The sequence below is a fragment of the Aedes aegypti genome, chromosome 3, assembly GCF_002204515.2.
Source record: "Aedes aegypti strain LVP_AGWG chromosome 3, AaegL5.0 Primary Assembly, whole genome shotgun sequence".
NCBI classification, from domain to species: domain Eukaryota; kingdom Metazoa; phylum Arthropoda; class Insecta; order Diptera; family Culicidae; genus Aedes; species Aedes aegypti.
Window position 1 is genome coordinate 189163184 of NC_035109.1, and position 23748 is coordinate 189186931.

A 23748-nucleotide genomic window follows, 5' to 3' on the forward strand; every position below is an offset into this window, starting at 1 on the left:
CTCATCAGTCTGACGAATTTATCCACCGTGTTTTGCGAGTTTGATGTGATTTGCATGAGTAAACGAGTTATTACGTGCACTTTTTTGCGACTTCTGGTTGTCTGGGTTGCCACTTCAACAAGGTTTGAAATGTAACAAGGACTAATAGTGTTCCTTTGATTACTATAGCATCCTGTAGACTTCGTTTGAAGCAGTCAGGACAAGGGTTCATTGGTAGATCTTTATCCCATAACGCACCACGAAAAGGTGATTTACAAAACAACCTAGCTATATTGGGGGACGGACCTGGTGTAGGGGTTAGAACACACGCTTCTCACGCCGAGGACCTGGGATCGAATCCCATCCCCGAGATAGTCACTAAAAATGTCAGTGACGACTTCCTTCGAGAGGGAAGTAAAGCCGTTGGTCCCGAGATGGACTAGCTCAGGGCTAAAAATCTCGTTAATAAAGATAAAAAAAAAACTAGCTATAACCGGTAAAGATGGGACAAATCTCCCAGTTGAACCGTTCATCATTGACAAAAGCCTTGAGGACTGGACAGGACCGATAGAAGATTCCAGAAGTGTAAGCAGATGTACCAAGTATGTAATACGGACCCGGAAGCCTGCGCAAGTTGAAAAACTCTTGAAGATGACGCATCTCTGTGACGGAACCGAAGTTTTAGTAGCGTTGCATGCAACGCTCAACATTAGCCGCTGTGTGATTTCCGCCTATGACGTGATAAAAACGACGAACAAGAGATTGTGGAGAGCCTACGCAACCAAGGAGTGATCATAGCTCGTCGGATATTGAAAAGCAACGAAGAAACTGCAGCTATTATTATTGACGTTCAACAAAAGCGTTTATCCCGCGAACGTTGAAATTGGAGTACTTTACTTCAAAACATGTCCATATTATGTTATGTATCAGCTGCTTTGAATACGGACATCCTCGTTTCAGCTGTACGAATTCCAAACGCTGCTACAAATGCTCACAGGATCACGAAGAAAGAGAGAAATGGGAATCGCTACACAGCCGTGATTAGATAAGATAAAAGTAATTAATCCAACTTGCAGAGAAACAGAAACAAAATGGAAGAACTTGAAAGTAGTCTGGCTCTTGTCATTCAAGTATTGGAAACCAAACTCAACGATATAGTTACCAAGAACGTTGGCACGCTATTAAAGGAGTTGCTCGATTACTTGAAATAACGAGACGAAAGGATCGCTAAGTAAGAGGCGCTCATCACCTAAAAAACAACCATACACAGTGAGAAGTCCTATCTTGACTAGAAAAATCATCAATAAATCCAGAAACGAAGCGGTAGACTCATCCGAAACAGACGATTCAATGCATTGTGACTCTTCAAACTCCACCGATTATGGTCCAAGCAGAACCCAATAATTTGGCGTTACGATCAGCCATCGAATTCACCACAAACAATCAGCAGCATACAGTAAACTCCAATCAATGTCTGTTAAAGTGATTATAAAACAAAGCCAAACTTGCAATTTTAAAGTGCACAAGACTGGAGAATCTGACAACAGCTCGCGTTGAAAACCAATAATAATACTTGCTTGCTAGTGGTGAACAATGGGATAGATTTTCAACGTGGAGCGCTCTTTGGTGCTCAAGTCTTGTGCTCTTGAAAATTTGAGGTGTGGCTTCGTTCTATATTCATCTTGTCATCAACACAGCCGGTTTGAGGAGTGGAAATGTACAGTACCACACTCAGTTCCAACCTATCCATTCCGTAGCTGAATCGGAATCATCAAACTCTTATGGAGGCAACAATCAAACTTTTGTGCTACAGTGGAACATAAGAAGTATATGGCGGAACTATGCTGAGCTCCATGAAATCGTTGATGTCTGCAATCCAGCGATAATTTGTCTTCAAGAAATGATGACAACCAGAACAAATAATCTATTCAACAACAACTACGCAATCGACCGGAAAGCATGGGCAGCAGTATCAGCGGACTTGGAATTCGTCGTGATATTCCTCACCAACTCATCAACTTTGCATCTGATCGTCTCGTATGTATCGCAAAAATATGTAAACCGTGGAACCTCACAATAGCGTCAATTTACATCCCACAATCCGTAAGTAGTGACGCTCTCACATGTAAGTTGACTGATATTGTACAATCCCTTGAGCCGCCATTCCTCTTGTGTGGCGATTTCAATGCTTCTCGCGAAGTGTGGGGTAGTTCACGTTCTGACAATCGCGAGCGATCTCTCTTGGAATGGGCAGTTGATAACAATCTCATATCACTCAATAACGGTTCACCAACGCACTATCATGCTTCTTCGGGGACTTTTTCTGCAATCGACATGTCGTTTTTTCTCAAATTGTCTCGCATCCAAGGTTTCTTGGATTTGCGATGACGACCTATCCCAGGAGTGCTGTTTGATCGGAAATGCACCTTCAATGCATACACGAAGCACGTAAAATAAGAATGCAGAAGTCGGCTAAACCTACTCAAAGCTATGTAGAGAGGTGCGATTATTGGAAACTCGATTGCCATATCGGTTTTTTTTTACGGAATGGAACTATTAGAAAATGTAAATATCGAAAAACTTTCTCCTGTATACATTCAAGTTATCAGAACAGCCTCTGGGGCTCTCAAAACATCTCCAATATTATCGCTAACGGTGGAAACTGTGAAGTGTTGAAGTTCAAATAGTAGTTTTTATGCACTACAAGTTTGTTCAGTTTAAAAAGCAATAGTTCCATGAACCTGCCAGAGTCTCATAAACTTGTCAAAGTCTCATGAACCTGTCAAGTATACAAAGAAATTTTAAGCTTTGTAAACATAATATTTCGCCAAATGGACAGAAACTTTCAAAAATTAACATAGGTTTGGAGAGAAAAAAAAGGAAAAATTGATGTAAATTTTCATATGCCGTTTTGATTTATATTACGTATAATAAATCTTCGAGCTGTTTAGTAGAATACCTATAAGTAGATGAAAAAACCGAATTTTGTACTATACCATTTAATTCCACTAGAGTTTGTATCCTTTGACAAATACGCGTATTTCGACCTCAACACTGAAGACGGCCTTACAGTTGAGGTCGAAATACGCGTATCTGTCAAAGGATACAAACTCTAGTGGAATTAAATGGTATAGTACTAAATTCGGTGTTTTCATCTACTTATATTACGTACCCTTTCACATTCTCGATACTCTACTTTGCATAGGAAACATTTCAAACGAAATGTTTCAATTTTTTCCTTTCAAAAGTTTTCTCTTTCGAGGCTTGTTTTAATAAGCATTTTCCATAGTTATCTATGAAGTTTAAAACACATAACTGCCTTAGACGTCTCTTTAGATGTTTGACGATTTCAATTGATGTTTTGACTTTTCTATTCGTGATTTTCATGAGCTAACTGTAAATCAAATCAAATTGTTCGGAATATTAAACAAAAGTATGAAGCGTCCGGAATAAGAATCATGAGAAGTCGACACATTTCTATTTATTTAAAATTACTCATGTTGCGAAATCAAAATCATCACCCAACATTTGAAATTTAAGAATTTTGAAGGCTCGATAATGTGGATGAATTGTACAGTTTTGTTTTATGTGCTTTTATGAGTTGTACTTCACTGAGACCTTATGTGTCTGTCGTATGAATCAAAACGGTAAACTTATTATCTGATAATATACAGAACCACGATAGCGATAAATAAAAATACCAAACCACGCAATAGAAAGAGAGTTTAAAAATAGCAGAAAATATTGTTTAAACAAAAGTACATTAAATTTCGGCTATTTTTAGACAATTAATGCACTTGTTTTTCCTTCGAAAATTTTTGTGAAAAATTTTTACTTAAAATATGTCGCACAGGTAACTAATTGCCAAGTTCTAGGCAATCTCAGCCTAAGTAATTTTGGTGTTATAAGGCTCGTGTACATGTAAACTTCAAAACTTCAAAACCTTAACAATAAAATGTGTGCTGATAATTCATGTTACTCTATTGTTCTATATACTTGGCACATTGACTTAGAATGCAAGAAAAAAAATCATCGAAAATTGTTAACAATTTAGGAGAATTTCTTTCCTTATTTAAAAAGACTAATTTTCGCTGATTTTTTTTATTATTATTATCTTTATTAAACAGATTTTACTAATAGTATCCACAGTGAAAACTGGTTGAAATATTGAAAAATTTCATACTCTAACGTTAAAATGAAAAATGTGAATATTTGGCGTTTCTTCTAAGAGTGTTGAAAAATCTCATTATAAAACAGAATTCACATGATTTTCCTACATAAACTAGCAACTACCGAAAAGCTAAACATTACATATACTTTGCAATTAGATTAAATGGACAAATTGATATGAAGTTTTGCGAAAAAGTTACACGTCTTCTCAGTGAGAATCGAACTCACGACTCCCTGATCTCTAATTAGGGCGCGTTACCTCTACGCCATGAGAGGACTTATGGACGCAGAAGTTATCCTGAATTCGATTTCAGCTCAATAATTACGTGGTCCTTTTTCGCAAAGTGCAGTAGACGTGTAACTTTTTCGCAAAACTTCTCATCAATTTGCCCATTTAATACAATTGCAAAGTATATGTAATGTTTAGCTTTTCGGAAGTTGTTAAACTTCCACTCGGCTGGTTAGCCGTAAACCATGATTCATAATTAAAAACAAGTACATAAACTAGGTTTTTCAAAATGCTTTGTAACAAAAACTACTTCATTTCATCAGTTTTATCTTATTTTGCTGACAAAAGAATAATTTGTGAAAATTATATGAATATTTTGTAGGAATTTGTATATGTGCACAGTGAATGGAGGCCGCACGGTAACTGGTGACTTAACGGTACTTTTGAACGGCAAAAATTGAAAATTTTCGTGTGAAATGCTGTCCTCACAAAGTAGAATGTCCAGAACTTGAATTCTAACTAATTAACTTGAAGGTAATTCTAAAAGATTTGTAAATTCATTTACAATCCTTGGGACAACTCTTGTAGTATTCCCTGGCATTCCTCCTGAAATATTCCTTGGAACAATAACTGTAGGAATACGAGGAAGAATGTTTGGAAAAATCTTTAGAGCTATTTCAAAATGATTTCTAGTGTGCCTAACCAGTGCTGTTAAATGTCAAAATTTTGGAAAATTAAAATTCTTGTAGCATTCTCTCATGCGAAATATCGCATTAACAAATATAGGCAATCGATAGAAATTCGGAAAAGATCACCGGGAAAAACATTTTCAGATTACTTTTTCCACTAGGAACGATGATATTAGCAATATTCAAATGTCAAAGTCACGTGATATTCATGACATTTAACAGCCCTGTGCTTGGCCACCTTTCCCTAGATCTGGCCTTTGAAACATACTTTTATCAATATAGTTTATGGAAACCTACCATATACTGATTAAATCATTATTTTCAATAGTAATATTCCAAGAAACGTGCATAACCGCTTAGATGTTTAAATGTTTAAATCAATTTTAAGACAATATTAGACAATAATTTGGGAAACAATCGAACTAAGTTTTATTTTGAAACATACACGTCAAAATCATTTATGTTCAATTTGCTAATTTAAATTTAAAGTCTTTCTTACTATTTTGTTTTTCGAATGTTTCAAGCTCTGGGATTTTAAATTTCTCCAGTCGTCATCATCATAATCCCCTCCTCTTAAAATTTCACGGTTATGTGAGCCCACAAGCAGCGTGCTGCAACAGTGGACAAAAAAAATGACGGCCCATTTTATGCAAAGTATTAGTTTTGTCTACATCAGCGTCCGCGGAGGGATGTCTGGTCTGTATAATTTAACGATGAATTTTCTAGAAATGTTGGCTATGGGATGGCACGCGCACTTGTTCGTTGCAAAATCGTCGGGCCCAGCGAGTAACCATGAAGTGAATGGCAGTCATCATTCCCGTTTGAAGTCCGTTTGTGGATTATCTCATTGGAAATAAGTACGCAATGGAATGATAATGGCTTTTAGAATGTGGTGTTGAATGCAGGCCTCATAAAATCCAAATATGAACTGTTGAATACTACAAAGTCTGCAAAGTCACGCTGGAAGCAATTCAAGTGGGATGAACTATAAGCCCGTTGACAATTAAGTGAATTTTATTCTGAGATGCTGATTTTCTTACGCAAAAAAAAAAACAATCACACAATGAACTGAGTACATAGTGCGTTCTAAAACGCCATTTGTTTATAACAGTTGTAGCCATTTAATGCTAGCGAAGTCGATAAGTGCGATTGCTCCTGAGGTCGATGAAAGAATTTAGTCCTGATATGATTTTTTGATCTTTTCCTCTTCATAAATCATTGTAACGATGCATGAGTAGCCACACACGTCTTTTTATCCTGTCAGACAGATGGAAATCTTGGAAGACTATTTCCTTTTTTGTCTACGATTGTATATCCCAAATCATACGTCAGATTGATTTCGACCTCATCAATCAAGCTGTGGCACCCTGAATGGAATAATAAAATCGGTATTTATGTGGATATGCATGATATGTAAGTCGGCTACAGAATTGGGTGTATAATATAAACACATTAGGAAACCATTATGCTGAAGCCTTAACAGAAGTTACATTTAGTAGCTCTCATTGATGTTGATATGTATAGCACATTGCTCATGTTTATCCATGAATTGAAGCTCTGACCTCTTATTATGGCCATTATAGACCCTCAACAGAAATTATGGTTGAATTATCAACGTTCATCGAACAATTCAAAAAGCAGGATTATATTTGACCCTAGTAGCCCTAATTGTCTTTTTTCTTCTAGCAATCCTTTTGCGATTGGTTTGGTCTTGATCGATTTAATAAATTGTTGTAGTCAAAGGATAATTTCATGCAAACATTTTTTTTTGTCATTTTATTTTTTAATCCCTATCATCTCTATAGTATCATTCCAAACATAACATTCATTTCTAATTACAGCCATTCCATAAAAAACGATATAGTGGGTTACTGAATTCCGTGAAAATTTGCTATTTTGTTCCTTATCCAAAATAAAAATACACGTGTTTTTGGATGATTTGATTAGGGTGATCATTTCCGAAATAGGGTGACCAGAAAATCATGACTATGCAAAATTTATATATTCTTTTAAATCTTAACTTTTGAACCGCTTGACCGATTTTCAATTTTCTTGGACGAAATAAAAGCTAAAGATTTTAACTTTTCAAGGAAAATATGAAATTTCACAAAAACTTTATACCTGAAAATATATCAAAAATTTCCGTTTTTTTCGTGCTTTGAAGGCAAAAAGGGCTATTGCTGTTCTCATTTTTTCTTGAAAAATCAGAAAGTTTTACGTTTACTGTCAAATTTTAAACGATGTGTGTTTTGTTTTGGTTTTGAGTTTTTATTTTTTTGAAAATAAAAAAAATTATAACTTTTGAACAGCTCAACCGATTTCCAATCTTTTTTAAGGAACGAAAGCTTAAGATTTCAACTTTTCAGAATAAATATAAAATTCTAAAAACAATTTTAATGTACATGCAAAAAATATAAAAGCTTTCATTCCATAACAATTGGAAATCGGTCGAGTTGTTCAAAAGTTATGATTTTTTAAAACAAAAAAAAAATCTAATGCGCTGAGACCTACAGTGTGTGCCGATAAAAAATGACTGATTTTTTATTTTCAAAAATATATATGTATCTCAAAAACTTAAAACCATATATCGCTGAAAATTTGACAGTAAACGTAAAATTTTCTGAACTTTCAAGAAAAAATGGGAACAGCAATAGCCCCTTTTGTCCCGAGGCCTTCAAAACACGAAAAAACGGAATTTTTTAATTCTTTTTATGTAAAAAAAAACAGCATTCATTTCGCAAGTTCCAGTAAAGAAGTGAGAATATTTGTATATTTGTTAATTTATCTGACTATGTGTCTAAATGAACAATAAAAGTTAAACAGCTCGTCCTCTTTATTTTTCAAAGAACGCGCATTCCAAATAGAACTATTTCGAAAAAAATAATTGGATCCATTACAACAACCTAACTTAATAACAATTTGATTAGTAAATTAAACACAAACTTTGACTGCTTCAGCCATAGTTGTGGATACATATTACTAGAAGTAGATATATTTCCTAATGCTTTTCCGATGGAATTTTCATTTGATGAAGAGTCGGAATAAAAGTTACCTGTGGTTTAAATGTAGTTTTTTGACTTCAAGATATTTAAGAAGCAGTTCGATGCATTCCAGAGAAACATCCTTTCTTCAATTTTACCACATTTAGTGACAGTTTTAAAACTCACTTTTTTTGCAAGGAACTTATGAATGCAGATATTCATCCGCCCTTTTGTACGTGGTAAATTAATTCAACTCTTGTTTAAAACAATATATTTTTCAACTTAGTTATTGATAATTTGCAAAACCGATCATTAAAATTGATAATCTTCCGAATAAAATAATGTTCATTCACTTACGCTGGATGAATTTGCCCAAAACATCAAGGTATTTCCAAAGCAAAAAACATCTTTTTAATTGCTTCAGCTTTAAAATAGTGCCTACGTGAACCGCAATGCCAACTATCTTATTGCGGGCAGTGTGCGGTTGCATTTAAGTTGAGTTCGTGCATGGTACCATGTGTACGGGAGTTAGTAGGGCAAAATGGTCTAATACTTGCCAGTGGATCCTTCCTTAGCCCAGTGGTTGGAGTCCGCGGCTACAAAGCAAATCCATGCTGAAGGTGTCTAGGTTCGATTTCCGGTCGATCCAGGATCCTTTCGTTATGGAAATTTCCTTGACTTCCCTGCGCATAGAGTATTATCGTACCTGCCATCTTCTTTTTCTTGTCATTACGTATCCACTGGAACAGAGCCTGCTTCTCAGCTTTTTTATGTTTTATGTTTTTATGAGTACTTCCACAGTTATTATCTGAGAGCTTTTTTTGCCAAAATTGACATTTTCGCTTTCGTATATCGTGTGGCAGGTACGATGATACTCTATGCCCAGGGAAGTCAAGGAAATTTCCATTATAAAAAGATCTTGGACTGATCGGGAATCGAACCCAGACACCTTCAGCATGGCTTTGCTTTGTAGCCGCAAACTCTAACCACTCGGCTAAGGAAGGCCTCTATCGTAAGATATACGAATGCGAAAATGGCAACTTTGGCAAAGAAGCTCTCAGTGAATAACTCACGGATTGTTTTGAAATCAAATGTAGCAAGAAAGTTAAACCAAAGTAGCCATTTCAAACATGAAATTTAATTTTAAGATTTTACTTTTAAGTATCTATAAATAATCTATTTTCAGAATTTGCTTCTATTTTGATCATTGGTCAGCTGTAGTTCTATCTTTGTGAAGTTCAAATGCTGTACTGGACGATTTTGCGTCACTTTCTTGTTACTAGCGAATCATCCGCACAAAAAAGAGGTAATGTGGTTTTCTTTTTTCCACTCACAGTAGATAAAAGTTCACTGGCCAAAATGTGTAGGGTGTGAGAAGCCTTTCATATGAAATTCCTGTGGTTGCGAAAGTAGGTATGTGTACCACGTGTGCTTTAGTGCAAAGAAATGTTCTTTAAAAAAATCGATTTGTTCTAAAACGAGAGAAGCTTATCTCACTCCCGAACATTTATCTTTACAATTGTGCTTCCATTCGGATCGTTTGAGATTCGGAATGAAGAGCTCGTAAAATCGAAAACATAAAAGCAAACAAGTGATGCGTGCGCTGTAGGTACTGGTCTCTGTACCATAGCAAAGGCAGACATGAAAACCTACTTTTCCTTGTCGATGCGTTCGATATCCTATTACTCAAATAGGATTTTTTTATGTCCACCACGATTGACATGACACTATCCTGTGCAAGGACTTTAGACGATGAAAAAGCAAGATTACCATTTCACATGCCTTATACGGTACCAACCGTTCGATCACTAGTGGCCTATTTTGGGATATGTTTGCAACGTAAAAAACAGGAAGTATAGACTGTTGGTCGCCGAAGATTTTCAAATCGCTTCCGCTAGAGTAGAGTTTTTTTTGTTTCTACGAAGCAATGTCAAAATTGCTCAATGCCACAAATTTTGATTGAAATTGAAACGATTTCCACGAATGCTGGCAATTTGCAATAAATTTTAATCCAATGATATCAAATCAACTTTTAGAATTTTTGTTACACGTACACTATGTTGTATCAATTCCAAAATCGGACAAATTACTGACGGAGGTAATAGTTATCGCTCAATGGTTTTTGATCGAAAAAATATGTTATAATTACGAGTTTGCAAAATTAGGCAGCCATAATGAATTAAAACAGTAGAATGAGTTTTTCACCATAATAGCACTTAATACTTTACTGACAGAAAATTTTAACCCATAAATCTGTCATTTCTCAAATTACGATACACACTACTAATGGTTCAACCAGTAACCTTCCTTATGCATTGGGGTCATTTATGGCCATTTGGCAAGTAACTTTGTAAAGAAAAGAGGTACAAATCTAGAAAAAATTTCAGACATTTCATAACATCTGAATACGACCATTTTCGTGCTAAAAAAAGATTTCAGAAAGCTCTAAGAGCAGCGCCACAAAAAAAAGTTACACTTTATGTATTAAGGGTCAAAAACGACCCACTACTTTGAAACGCTCTCAAAAATTCATTTTCGAATTGATTTTCGTTTTTTGGCTTTATATGAAAGATATGGAACCCTAGAATGGAACTCTGGACATATTTTTGTGACTATGGCTATTCTGGACACAAGGGCCCAAGGGTACCTGAAACCTGTTTCAGAAGGAACTGGCACATATCATACTCAGAAGTTCATACGCATGTATTGCAGGACAGTTCCAATTTCATGGTTTTTCATTTCGATTTACAAGTGCTTCAAAAAGACCCGGATCCCGGATCCGGTTCCGGTAGGATGCGTTATTAGCATTTTCAGACCATTATATACATACTTAGATTAAATTACTGGGGTCGGTAAAATTTTACTGGGTTTTGGAACCACCGAAAAAGTCAGTAAAATGAAAACTGTCGCCACGCGTAATTGAAAAGCAGATTTCACCATGTTTTATTTTTTATCGATATATGATATAGATAGAAGCTCTCTGCAAAATTTCAGTAAAAAATCTCTGTTTTTCGATTTCTGACATTTTTTTTTTAGTTTACTAACTTTTTTGGTAGTTCCAAAACCCAGTTATTTTAACCGAACAAATTGAGTATGTAGTTCCATCATGCAACACCTCAAAAGTCATGAATTTTCATCCAGATCTAAATAGACACCAAACATAAAGTTCTTCTTCTCATCTTAATGTTCTTATGAAAACTTCTACAATTATTTACTGAGAGCTTCCTTTGCTGATTGACCATTTTTGCATGTGTATATCGTGTGGCAGGTACGAATATACTCTATGCCCTGGTAAGTCGAGAAAATTCCCTACACGAAAAGATCTTTGACCAGCGGCATTTGAACCGACGACCGTCAGCTTGGTCTTGCTGAAAAGCTGCGCGATTACCACTACGGTTATATGGGCCTCCCAAACATAAAATAATCAAATACTCGAATATCATTTTATTACAGCCAAATTAGAAAAAAAAAACACACGGCAAATTTTGGGACCAGCTCTAATGGGATATCAGTAAACCCTTCAAGAATTCCTCTCGAAATATCTTCAGAGACTCTTCAACAGATTTCTCCAGGAATTCTTTCGAAGATTCCTCCAGAGATTTACCACATATTACTCCAAGACAATCTCTACCGTAATCCCTACAGGGATTCTACTAGCAGTTATACCGGAGATTCCTCCAAGCGGTTATTTTTGTTCGTTACTAGATTTTCTAGACCGGTCCCGATAGGGCTCCAGAAATATCTTCAGCAATTCGTTCCGAAAATGTACCAGGTGCTCCTCCAGGGATTTCTCCATAAGGAGTAATTCTAGATTTTTCGCAGATTTCAACCGGAATATCCAGTGATTCAACAATAGATTCATCCAGTAATATCTTTACTGGAATTTATCCAGGAATTTCTACAATGATTTCTCAAGGAACTATTCCAAGAATTATTTTAAAGATTACTTCAAGGACTCCTTCAGAATTCCCTCTAAAGATTATTCAAGCGATTTGTCCTCCAAAACATCTTCGAGGGATTCTACAAAAAATAACTCCATGAATTCATGTAGGGATTCATAAAGAGTAGACCTGTTCATATTTAAAAAAATGTCTGGAAATCTACCGGTCAAGCATTGTTCGGAATTCTCTTGCTAAGAACAATGTCTGGTCAAATTTTCAGCTCATTTGATAAAGATTTCAGTATGCTTCAAGTTGAAAATGTGTTTTTGGGTTTATTTCAAGGTTTGAAAAATCATATCAGGTATCAGGTATCAGAAGGCCGGCTCCAAAGGCACGTTCCCCACCATCGCCATATTCGAGCCTATTTAATCATCTACCCGATGGGAGAGGAAAGGGAAGGGAAAGATGGGAGGAAATAGGAGTGGGGTCCCTTGAAGAGGGAAAATCGCATAAGCGAATTGAGAGCATGTAGCTCCATACCACAATGGGTTCGAACAGCTCCCTAAAAAGGGCACTGCAAAACGCATGAGCGTAAAGAGAGCCTATAGCTCATTACCACAACGGGTTAAGAATAACAGAACAGATTCAGGCTTCTGAATTCAGTTTCACTTAATAAGTGTTTACCAAGTAATTGGAATCGTATTTGCGAAAAAACTGGACAGTTACATATCAGGTGATACGAAGTTCCATAATCGGAGTCACAACTATCACACACAAATGAGTCAGCACGCTGAATATTTGCCATGTGATAGTTGAGTCGGCAGTGGCCTGTCAACGCTCTGACCAAGAGACTGCAATTCTGCTTTGACAGATTTGTTAAATACTTCGCCACCCTTGGAGATGGCTCAGTAATGTACAATTTAGTTTGACGACACGACTCCAAACTATTCCAATATTGCTTGTGCTGAGTTGCCGCCCAAGAGTTCATCTGAAGCTTCACCCAGCACTTCGAAATTGGGATAGTCGGCTCAGGGCCAATGAAGTCATGCGATGCTCCATCGCGAGCTAGCTCATCAGCCAATTCATTTCCAGCATTTCCAGCGATGGAAGAATGGCCAGGTACCCATACAAGGTTTACAGAGTTGACTGAATTCAGTTCCTCAATTTGAGTTCGACATGCGATAACAAGCTTCGACCTTGAGTTGGCCGAAGCAAGAGCTTTTATAGCAGCCTGAATATCTGAACAGAAGTATATGACTTTACCCATTACGCGCTGTTGAAGTGCTGATTGCACTCCACACATAAGAGCAAATATTTCCGCCTGAAAAAACGGTGCAGTTTCTACCAAGTGAGTAAAACTGATTCAGCATTAACTCACGAGAATATACTCCTGCACGAGCTCTACCTTCAAGAAGGGAGCCATCAGTGTAACATACTATATTGTTTGATATACTTCTTTCCAAATAGCCAGACGTCCACTCTTCCCGTGAAGGGAATTGTGTGGTAAATGTCCTGTAAGGAAAGTGACAAGCAATTGTGAGATCACTTGGAGCAAGGACAATTTTGTCCCAATTCACCAAAAGTGGAAACAACGAAGTGTGTGTAGATCTACGATTTACTGGATTTTTCTCCAGTAGATCCAGTACCCATAAACGGTAAGAGCAAGAAAGTGCTTCTTGTTTAAGATATATTGGCGGCTGCTTGGGCACGTCAGGAGTTAATCATCAATATTAACCTCCTTTTCCCGAGCAGCCTTCATAGCCGCGTAGTGTCGGTAGCGGTTGTTTCAACTGGCTAAGAATTAACACTACGGACTGCCTGTTCCGGTGTTAAAAGTCCACCTCACAGGTGACCCCTAATTTATGGTGTGATGCGTACCGTGCCTAGGAATGGATGGTTAGGGGGGTCTAAATAAAACCTAACCGCTAACGGAGCCTGTGGGGTACCAGGGCGCCCTCCACAGTATTGAGTCCTTCCTGTGCTACCCGGAGCAATGGTGCAGGTGACCTTGTGTTTCTCCGAGATAATCGGCTGCCCTTCTGCAGTCTCTATCCTGAGGCTTAATAAGGGTGGGATTATGAATATGTTGACATTTAATTTAAATTATCACCTATATGGATTCGCATTATGCGTTTTACACAGTGTATTCTGTGCTCTTTCGCCTTTGGCGACTTCAAATAGATACCGATCTGGTTTTTTCGTTGCTGGTCTTTTTCGTGCTGAGATTGCAAAAAGCTTAATCCTGCCTAGTTTGGGTAGTGGCTACGGTTAGGTTAGCTCAGATCAATCTTCAGCATAAAAGAACAGCAACGATCAATCTTTGCAGACTCATGCAAAATGGTGCAGCTCAAGTGGCGTTAGTTCAAGAACCCTACTTTCGTAGAGGAAACTTCTATCTAGGTAACCTTGTGGACCCAGTTTCTGCTACTTTCAGCAAACTTGAAATGGCAAACTCGCGCTCCATTTCCCGCGCATGCGTGCTCGTAAATAAAGCAATCGTTGCTACACTCATTTCTGAGTTGACGACCAGAGATGTATGTGCTGTCACAATTGATGTTTCTGTTGGTGACCTCAACAGGAAATACGTCTATTGTTGGGTATATTTACCACATGATGAACCATCCCCAACGGATGACTTCAAACGAGTTGTCGTACACTGCGTAACAAAAAGCCTTCCGCTGATTGTGGGCAGTGATGCCAATGCTCATCACATCATCTGGCGCAGCTCGGATATCAATTTGAGAGGCTCCAGTCTGATGGAATACTTAAGTAGTACAGACCTTGGATTACTTAACATAGGCAATCGCCCAACCTTCATGGTTTCTAATAGAGAAGAAGTGTTAGACATAACGCTCTGCTCGAATAGAATCAGTCACGAGTTGACGAATTGGCATGTATCAGATGAGGAATCATTATCTGATCATCGCTACATCTTCTTTGAACATTCAAATGTAATTGCGCAGACTTTGCGTTTTAGGAATCCCCGATCAACAAACTGGGAACTCTATATTGAATTGGTTGCGACCAAATTTCATGGATATTCTCCGTCCATTGAAAATCCAAGTGATCTGGATGATGCCGTTGATACTACAACATCCTACATTATGGAAGCTTTTGAAGAAGCATGTCCTCTGCGGTCTGTAAAGACTACAAGAGGGACCCCATGGTGGAATTCCGATCTGACTAGACTCAGGAAACAATGTAGAAGGAGTTGGAACAGACGCCGTTCAGCTGGATCAGAGTCGTTCAAGTCGGCTCGCAAGGCTTACAAGAAGGCTCTTCGTTCTGCTGAACGATCCGGCTGGAAAAACCTTTGTACAAATGTTTCCAGTTTGAGTGAAGTCAGTCGGCTGAACAAAATCCTTGCAAAATCTAAGGATTTCCAAGTGAACGAAATTCGCTTACCTAATGGTGACTTTACTTCTTCCGATGAAGAAGTTTTAGAATGTTTATTCAATACACACTTCCCCGGATGTGTGGACATAGCATCTACGGATGAACCAAATGTCTTTTCATGTAAATACGAGTCTCTGGCCTCGGCTCGCAGTATCGTAACTACTGAATCGATTCAATGGGCACTTAATAGTTTTGCTCCTTTCAAATCTCCAGGAGCGGATGGGATTTATCCTGTTCTGCTCCAAAAGGGGTTTGAGTTTATCAAACATGTTTTGAAAAAGCTACTTGTAAGCAGTTTTGCTACCGGGTATATTCCAAGATCCTGGCGTGATATTACTGTAAAGTTTATCCCGAAAGGAGGACGTGCGTCGTATGAAGAAGCGAAGAGTTTTAGACCAATCAGTCTGACCTCTTTTCTTCTGAAATGTCTGGAACGCATTATCGATCATCACATCCGTGATGTCTATTTGGCAAACATGCCTCTTCATGTCAATCAACATGCTTACCAATCTGGAAAGTCCACTGTGACTCTTTTACACAAAGTTGTATACGATATCGAGAAAGCCTTCGCTCAGAAGCAATCCTGCTTGGGTGTTTTCTTGGATATTGAGGGTGCCTTTGACAACGTGTCTTTCGATGCCATATTGGAAGCAGCACGAAACCATGGGCTTCCTACAATGATTACCAATTGGATTCATCAAATGCTCAAAAACCGACATCTCTTCTCGACATTGCGTCAAGCAGCGATTCGAAAACTGAGTGTTTGCGGATGCCCCCAAGGGGGAGTCTTGTCGCCACTTTTGTGGAATCTCGTAGCAGATACGCTATTGAGGCAACTCAATAATTGCGGTTTTCCAACATATGGATTTGCCGACGACTATCTAGCTCTGATAGTTGGTATGTGCATAAGCACCCTATTCGACCTGATGCAGAGTGCTCTTCAGGTAGTCGAGAGTTGGTGTCGCCAATATGGTCTTTCGGTTAACCCGAATAAAACATCTATTGTTCTGTTTACGGAAAGACGAAACCGCGATGGAATTCGACCTTTACGTCTTTTTGGCACTGAGATTAATGTGACTGATCAAGTAAAGTATGTCGGAGTCATTCTAGATTCCAAACTTTCATGGACACCTCACATTGATTTCAGAGTCAAAAAAGCTTGCATGGCCTTCGGTCAATGCCGGCGAACCTTTGGTAAAACTTGGGGCCTCAAACCCAAATATATCAAATGGATTTACACAACAGTTGTTCGACCAATATTGGCATAAAAGGAAAGTGACAAGCAATTGTGAGATCACTTGGAGCAAGGACAATTTTGTCCCAATTCACCAAAAGTGGAAACAACGAAATGTGTGTAGATCTACGATTTACTGGATTTTTCTCCAGTAGATCCAGTACCCATAAACGGTAAGAGCAAGAAAGTGCTTCTTGTTTTAGATATATGTGTAGTGGCGCAACGTCGAAAATGGCCTCAAGCGCTGCTGTGGGAGTTGTAGAGAACGCACCAGACATCGCCATCAAGCACATCATTTGGAGATGGCCCAATCTTGATTGGATTGTTCTCACTTCGCCCTTTTGCCATCACACAAGACATCCATATGCCAATATTGGTCGAACAACTGTTGTGTAAATCCATTTGATATATTTGGGTTTGAGGCCCCAAGTTTTACCAAAGGTTCGCCGGCATTGACCGAAGGCCATGCAGCTTTTTTGACTCTGAAATCAATGTGAGGTGTCCATGAAAGTTTGGAATCTAGAATGACTCCGACATACTTTACTTGATCAGTCACATTAATCTCAGTGCCAAAAAGACGTAAAGGTCGAATTCCATCGCGGTTTCGTCTTTCCGTAAAAAGAACAATAGATGTTTTATTCGGGTTAACCGAAAGGCCATATTGGCGACACCAACTCTCGACTACCTGAAGAGCACTTTGCATCAGGTCGAATAAGGTGCTTATGCACATACCAACTATCAGAGCTAGATAGTCGTCGGCAAATCCATATGTTGGAAACCCGCAATTATTGAGTTGCCTCAATAGCGTATCAGACACTAAATTTTCGAATCACTGCTTGACGCAATGTCGAGAAGAGATGTCGGTTTTTGAGCATTTGATGAATCCAATTGGTAATCATTGTATGTAGCCCATGGTTTCGTGCTGCTTCCAATATGGCATCGAAAGACACGTTATCAAAGGCACCCTCAATATCCAAGAAAACACCCAAGCAGGATTGCTTCTGAGCGAATGCTTTCTCGATATCGTATACAACTTTGTGTAAAAAAGTCACAGTGGACTTTTCAGATTGGTAAGCATGTTGATTCACATGAAGAGGCATGTTTGCCAAATAAACATCACGGATGTGATGATCGATAATGCGTTCTAGACATTTCAGAAGAAAAGAGGTCAGACTGATTGGTCTAAAACTCTTCGCTTCTTCATACGACGCACGTCCTCCTTTCGGGATAAACTTTACAGTAATATCACGCCAGGATCTGGGAATGTACCCGGTAGCAAAACTGCTTACAAGTATTTTTTTCAAAACATGTTTGATAAACTCAAATCCCTTTTGGAGCAGAACAGGATAAATCCCATCCGCACCTGGAGATTTGAAAGAAGCAAAACTATTAAGTGCCCATTGAATCGATTCAGTAGTTACGATACTGCGAGCCGAGGCCAGAGACTCGTAACTACATGAAAAGACATTTGGTTCATGCGTAGATGCTATGTCCACACATCCGGAGAAGTGTGTATTGAATAAATATTCTAAAACTTCTTCATCGGAAGAAGTAAAGTCACCATTAGGTAAGCGAATTTCGTTCACTTGGAAATCCTTAGATTTTGCAAGGATTTTGTTCAGCCGACTGACTTCACTCAAACTGGAAACATTTGTACAAAGGTTTTTCCAGCCGGATCGTTCAGCAAAACGGAGAGCCTTCTTGTAAGCCTTGCGAGCCGACTTGAACGACTCTGATCCAGCTGAACGGCGTCTGTTCCAACTCCTTCTACATTGTTTCCTGAGTCTAGTCAGATCGGAATTCCACCATGGGGTCCCTCTTGTAGTCTTTACAGACCGCAGAGGACATGCTTCTTCAAAAGCTTCCATTATGTAGGATGTTGTAGTATCAACGGCATCATCCAGATCACTTGGATTTTCAATGGACGGAGAGTATCCATGAAATTTGGTCGCAACCAATTCAATATAGAGTTCCCAGTTTGTTGACCGGGGATTCCTAAAACGCAAAGTCTGCACAGTTACATTTGAATGTTCAAAGAAGATGTAGCGATGATCAGATAATGATTCCTCATCTGATACATGCCGATTCGTCAACTCGTGACTGATTCTATTCGAGCAGAGCGTTATGTCTAACACTTCTTCTCTATTAGAAACCATGAAGGTTGGGCGATTGCCTATCCAAGGTCTTTACTACTTAAGTATTCCATCAGACTGGAGCCTCTCAAATTGATATTTGAGCTGCCCCAGATGATGTGATGAGCATTGGCATCACTGCCCACAATCAGCGGAAGGCCTTTTGTTACGCAATGTACTACAACTCGTTTGAAATCATCCGTTGGGGATGGTTCACCATGTGGTAAATATACCGAACAATAGACGTATTTCCTGTTGAGGTCACCAACAGAAACATCGATTGTGACAGCACATACATCTCTGGTAGTTAACTCAGAAATGAGTGTAGCAACGATTGCTTTATTAACGAGCACGCATGCGCGGGGCATGGAGCGCGAGTTTGCCATTTCAAGTTTGCTGAAAGTAGCAAAAACTGGGTCCACAAGGTTACCTAGATAGAAGTTCGCTCTACGAAAGTAGGGTTCTTGAACTAGCGCCACTTGGGCTGCACCATTTTGCATGAGTCTGCAAAGATTGATCGTTGCTGTTCTTTTATGCTGAAGATTGATCTGAGCTAACCTAACCGTAGCCACTACCCAAACTAGGCAGGATTAAGCTTTTTGCAATCTCAGCACGAAAAAGACCAGCAACGAAAAAACCAGATCGGTATCTATTTGAAGTCGCCAAAGGCGAAAGAGCACAGAATACACTGTGTAAAACGCATAATGCGAATCCATATAGGTGATAATTTAAATTAAATGTCAACATATTCATAATCCCACCCTTATTTAGCCTCAGGATAGAGACTGAAGAAGGGCATTTCAGTATGCTTCAAGTTGAAAATGTGTTTTTGGGTTTATTTCAAGGTTTGAAAAATCATAACTAGCATGTGGAAAATCAAAACCACTTGCTATTACCACTATTTGAAAGCTAATTCTATCCTGTTAAAGTTTGTCGAACACGCTAACAAGATTAAATCGAGTTTTAATATTGTTTGATCCAAATTTGTACTCCGCACTACCCAGAAATTACAGTTTTCTCAATATACATGGTATATAAAATATGCATTGGTATTATTTTTTCAGGCCCTAGTCAACGGGAATCAAACATAATACATTTATGAATTCATTGACCATCAACAGATTACATGTTGCTAAAGGCAATAAATTACAATAAATGCCCAAAGATCGAGCACCGCATCGCAACCTAATGATAGTTAAATCATGCATGACACATGTACCGGAAACGAATGAATTGAACAAGTTAGCATTGCTTTTTCTTTCCGAGTGATGTTTGTTTTGATCGCATTTCACTGATCATTTAGAACGATTTGAAAACAATCATCATCATCGACTGAGAAAAGGCAGTGCTAACGTGTTCATTTTTTGTATTCATTGAAGCTCACGGTGGTGCTCTTGGCTCACCCACAGTGGATTTTCAAATTTGCTCCATAATTACCTGTTTTTTTAATTTATTTTCGTAAGATAAATGGTAACTTTGAACCAGATTGACTTTTAGATATACATTGTCATCATGTCTGGAAATTAAAAATCCGAAATTTTCATGCAGGCATGCTGTTCAGTGAAAACAATTCCCGAAAAAAGAGATTTTCAAGAACCTCGAGATACAAACCTCAACCAAACTATGTTAAAACTTGCTCCAATCGTGTTCCCGTATTTCCGATAAATTTTGATGTTTCGTTCGGTAGTTATGATTTTTTAAAGCTTGAAAATAGCCCAAAAACACGTAATTGATTTGAAGCACAACTAAATTTACTCTAAATTGAGTGAAATTTTGGCCAGAAGTTCATTTCGCAATGAAAAATCAAAGTATTGGTTGACTGGGGAGTTTCCAGACCTTTTTGAAAATATGAATAGGTCTAATAAAGAGTTTTCTTCAGGAATTCTTCCAGGAGTACCTCTAGGAAAATTGCTACATGAAATATCCTAAGAGTTTTCCTGGTAATACTCCAGGTATTCCCTTTGCAATTTTTTCAGAGATTCGTTCTGGGCTTTTAAAAAATCCGATAGAGGATTGCTCCAAGAGTACCTCTAGAAATGCCTACACAGATTCATCCACAGATTACAGGAATAATCCCTGGAACATCAAATATGTTTTTCAGCTACACAGTCTTTATTTTTTCAACAACTTCTTTATAATAAAGAACGCGTAGACAAAAAGCGTATTTCGTCGATTTTCTACCAGTTCATCGCTGGAACAATTATAAGAGGAAACCTGGGAGGGAGAAACCAATACAAAATGTCTGTACGTCATAGTGAGCCGAGATTCCGCTGTCACGAACTGTCACTGTGAGCCCAGATCTCAAACATTGGACTAACATGAAAAAAGCGCGTAACTGATTAAAACACATTTTCGTATTTCTTCAAAAGTGATAAAAATCGAATAAAAATCAATTCATGCACATAATGCAAGTAATGTCACGTGAGCACCATTTAATCTGATTGAACATAAAGCATTGAAAAATGCATCGTTCTACTTTTTTCAATGAAAATGAATATTTAGTGCATAGAAAACTGTGGCCCTTTTTTCATGTTTGTCAGGAAAGATCGAAGGTGCACAATAAAAGGAAACTACCGATTTTCTCGAAGCCTGCCTTGATTGTTGTTGGCATACTGGAGTTATCTTGCAGCTCAAAATAACGTTGTCTTATATTTCGTGTGTAGTATCGGTGCCTCCCTCCCAGGAGGAAACCATGTAGAGATTTTTCTGGAGCGATCCTTGAAGAAATTCCTGAAGAAAAAACTGGAAAGATTTCTGCAAGAATGTCTGAAATTTTCCTAGAAAAATCTTTGGAGAAGTATCTGGAGAAACTCCTGCAGAAACCTCTGATAAAATATCCAAGCTAACTACTGAAAGACTCCTAGAAGCATCCTTGGAGAAATCCCTGGAAAATCCTTCGAGGTGTTTCAGGAAGAATCACTGTAGAGATTTCCTGGTGGAATCCCTACAGAAATACCTGGGAAAAATCACTTTTCCGGGGGAGAAATCTTTGGAATAATCATTGGAGAAATCCATGGAGGATTTTTTGGAGAAATCCTGAGAGAAATCCTTGGAGGGATACATGAAGAGTTTTTCCAAAAGCAATTTATGTAGAGCTTTTACTGGAGGAATTTTTCTAATGTAGTTCTTGGATAAATTCTTAGAATAATGTCTGTTGAAATTCATTTTCAGAAGTTCATGGGAGAATCTCTTGAGGATTTTGAAGAGGAATCTCTTGTAGGAATCTCCAGAGGAATTTTTGGAGGCCGAGAAATAATCCCTGGAGAAATTTCTGAGGAATCCACGATTATTTGAACAAATCCTTGGAAAAGTCATGGAATGCCTGGTGGAAAATCTTGAGGAATTCCATGAGGAATCCGTCAGTTGTAGAATATCTGGAGGAAATCGTGATAGAATTCCTAGAGCGATTCGTGAAGGAATCCCGGAAGAAATCTTCGGAATTATTCCTGGAAGAATCTCGAGAAAACTACTTAGGAATATCTTTGAATGTATCCGTAGACGAATCCTTGGAGGAAATTCTGGAAAAAGCCTTGAAGATATCTCTGGAAAATCCTTGGAGAAGTCTCTGGAAGAATTTCTAGAGGAATCTCTGAAGGAATACCCGAAAATATCGCTTGAAAAATTCCTGGAGAAATTGCGAAGTACTCCTGAAAAAAAAATTGTAACAGATCTAAGATAGAGTTTCCCATCCCGAGAAGAATTCCCGGAAAATGAGATAACCCGGGATTCCCGTTTCCCGGGAAATAGTTTAATTATTCCTGGGAATCCCGTATATCCCGGGGTTTTCATATTTCCCGGGAAGTTTGATTAAAATAAAGAATTGAAATTGATTGAAACGAAAACAATCACACAATTTGTTTTTTTTGTCATGTCAATCGATGTTCTCACTAGATCACTAATTATGTTTTTATTTTTTATTTTTTGTTGTTTTTCGTAATTAAAGAGTATAAATAAAATGCTAATCATCGCTACAACTTATTTTTCTAAAGAAGATAGTGCGATGCAAAACTTTTTAGAGACCTATTTCATAACTTAAGTAGGCTTATAATTTTTTTCATGGATTATGTTCAATGCAACAGTCACAATTTCAACGTAAGACTCTAGTTAGTTGTTATGCTGGCGTTCGATAAGATTGATTCCATGTTGGCAAATATGATTTTAACTATATTGGATTTGTCGTGAATGAGCTTATTTTTATTGCTGACTTTTGATAATTTTTTCAAACTTTCTTGTTTTAGAGTCTTCTGTTCAAAACGCGGTTTTGAACGCCAAGCTTATATTGCTTTATATTTGTTTTTTTTTTTTTAGAATTTCCCGGGACCCCGGAAATCCTTGTGCTCGTCCCTGCATTTGGTTGCAGAAGGTATTCCTGAAACCAGGGTTGGGAAAAAATCTGAAATTCATTCTACAGTAGCCAAACAAAGCCAATCGCAGTTAGTGAAGCCAGTGAAACTCACGCCTATAGCTGCTGTAGGCAAAGAGCCTTGAAAATTGCACAACACCCGTTGCTAAGGGCAACCCAAAATGTAGAAAAATGTTCTATTTCCCGCTGCATTTCCCGCATTAAGAGCCTTCAATGACACTAACGATTAAGAAAATTCATGCACCCAACATAGGCTACTTGATGAGATTCACGTTTTTGAACTACTGTACTGGGAGAGCCTCGTGATTTTCGCGAAATTCAAGCCTACTACTATTACCATTCCCAGCACTGCCTGAAACCCTATAAGAAGCGATCTAAAATGTCACGTGGTGAACAAAAGTTCTTCTTGGAGGAATATCTGGCAAAACCCACAATAAAAACACTATATACAGTAGAGATTATCTTCTAGTATATTCCCTTGAGGAATATTCGCAAGAGTTCCTGAAGAAATCTCTGGAAGAATCTCTAAAGATATTTCGAGAGGAATTCTTGAAGAAATCACTAGAGGTTTTACTTGAGCTCCATTTAAACTGGTCCAAAAGCTGCGATTGCTATCAAAAGTTATAATTCGTCAGCGATAAAATGTAAATCGGTATTGGCTTACATTGTTCAATCCCTTTCTGACTGCACTATT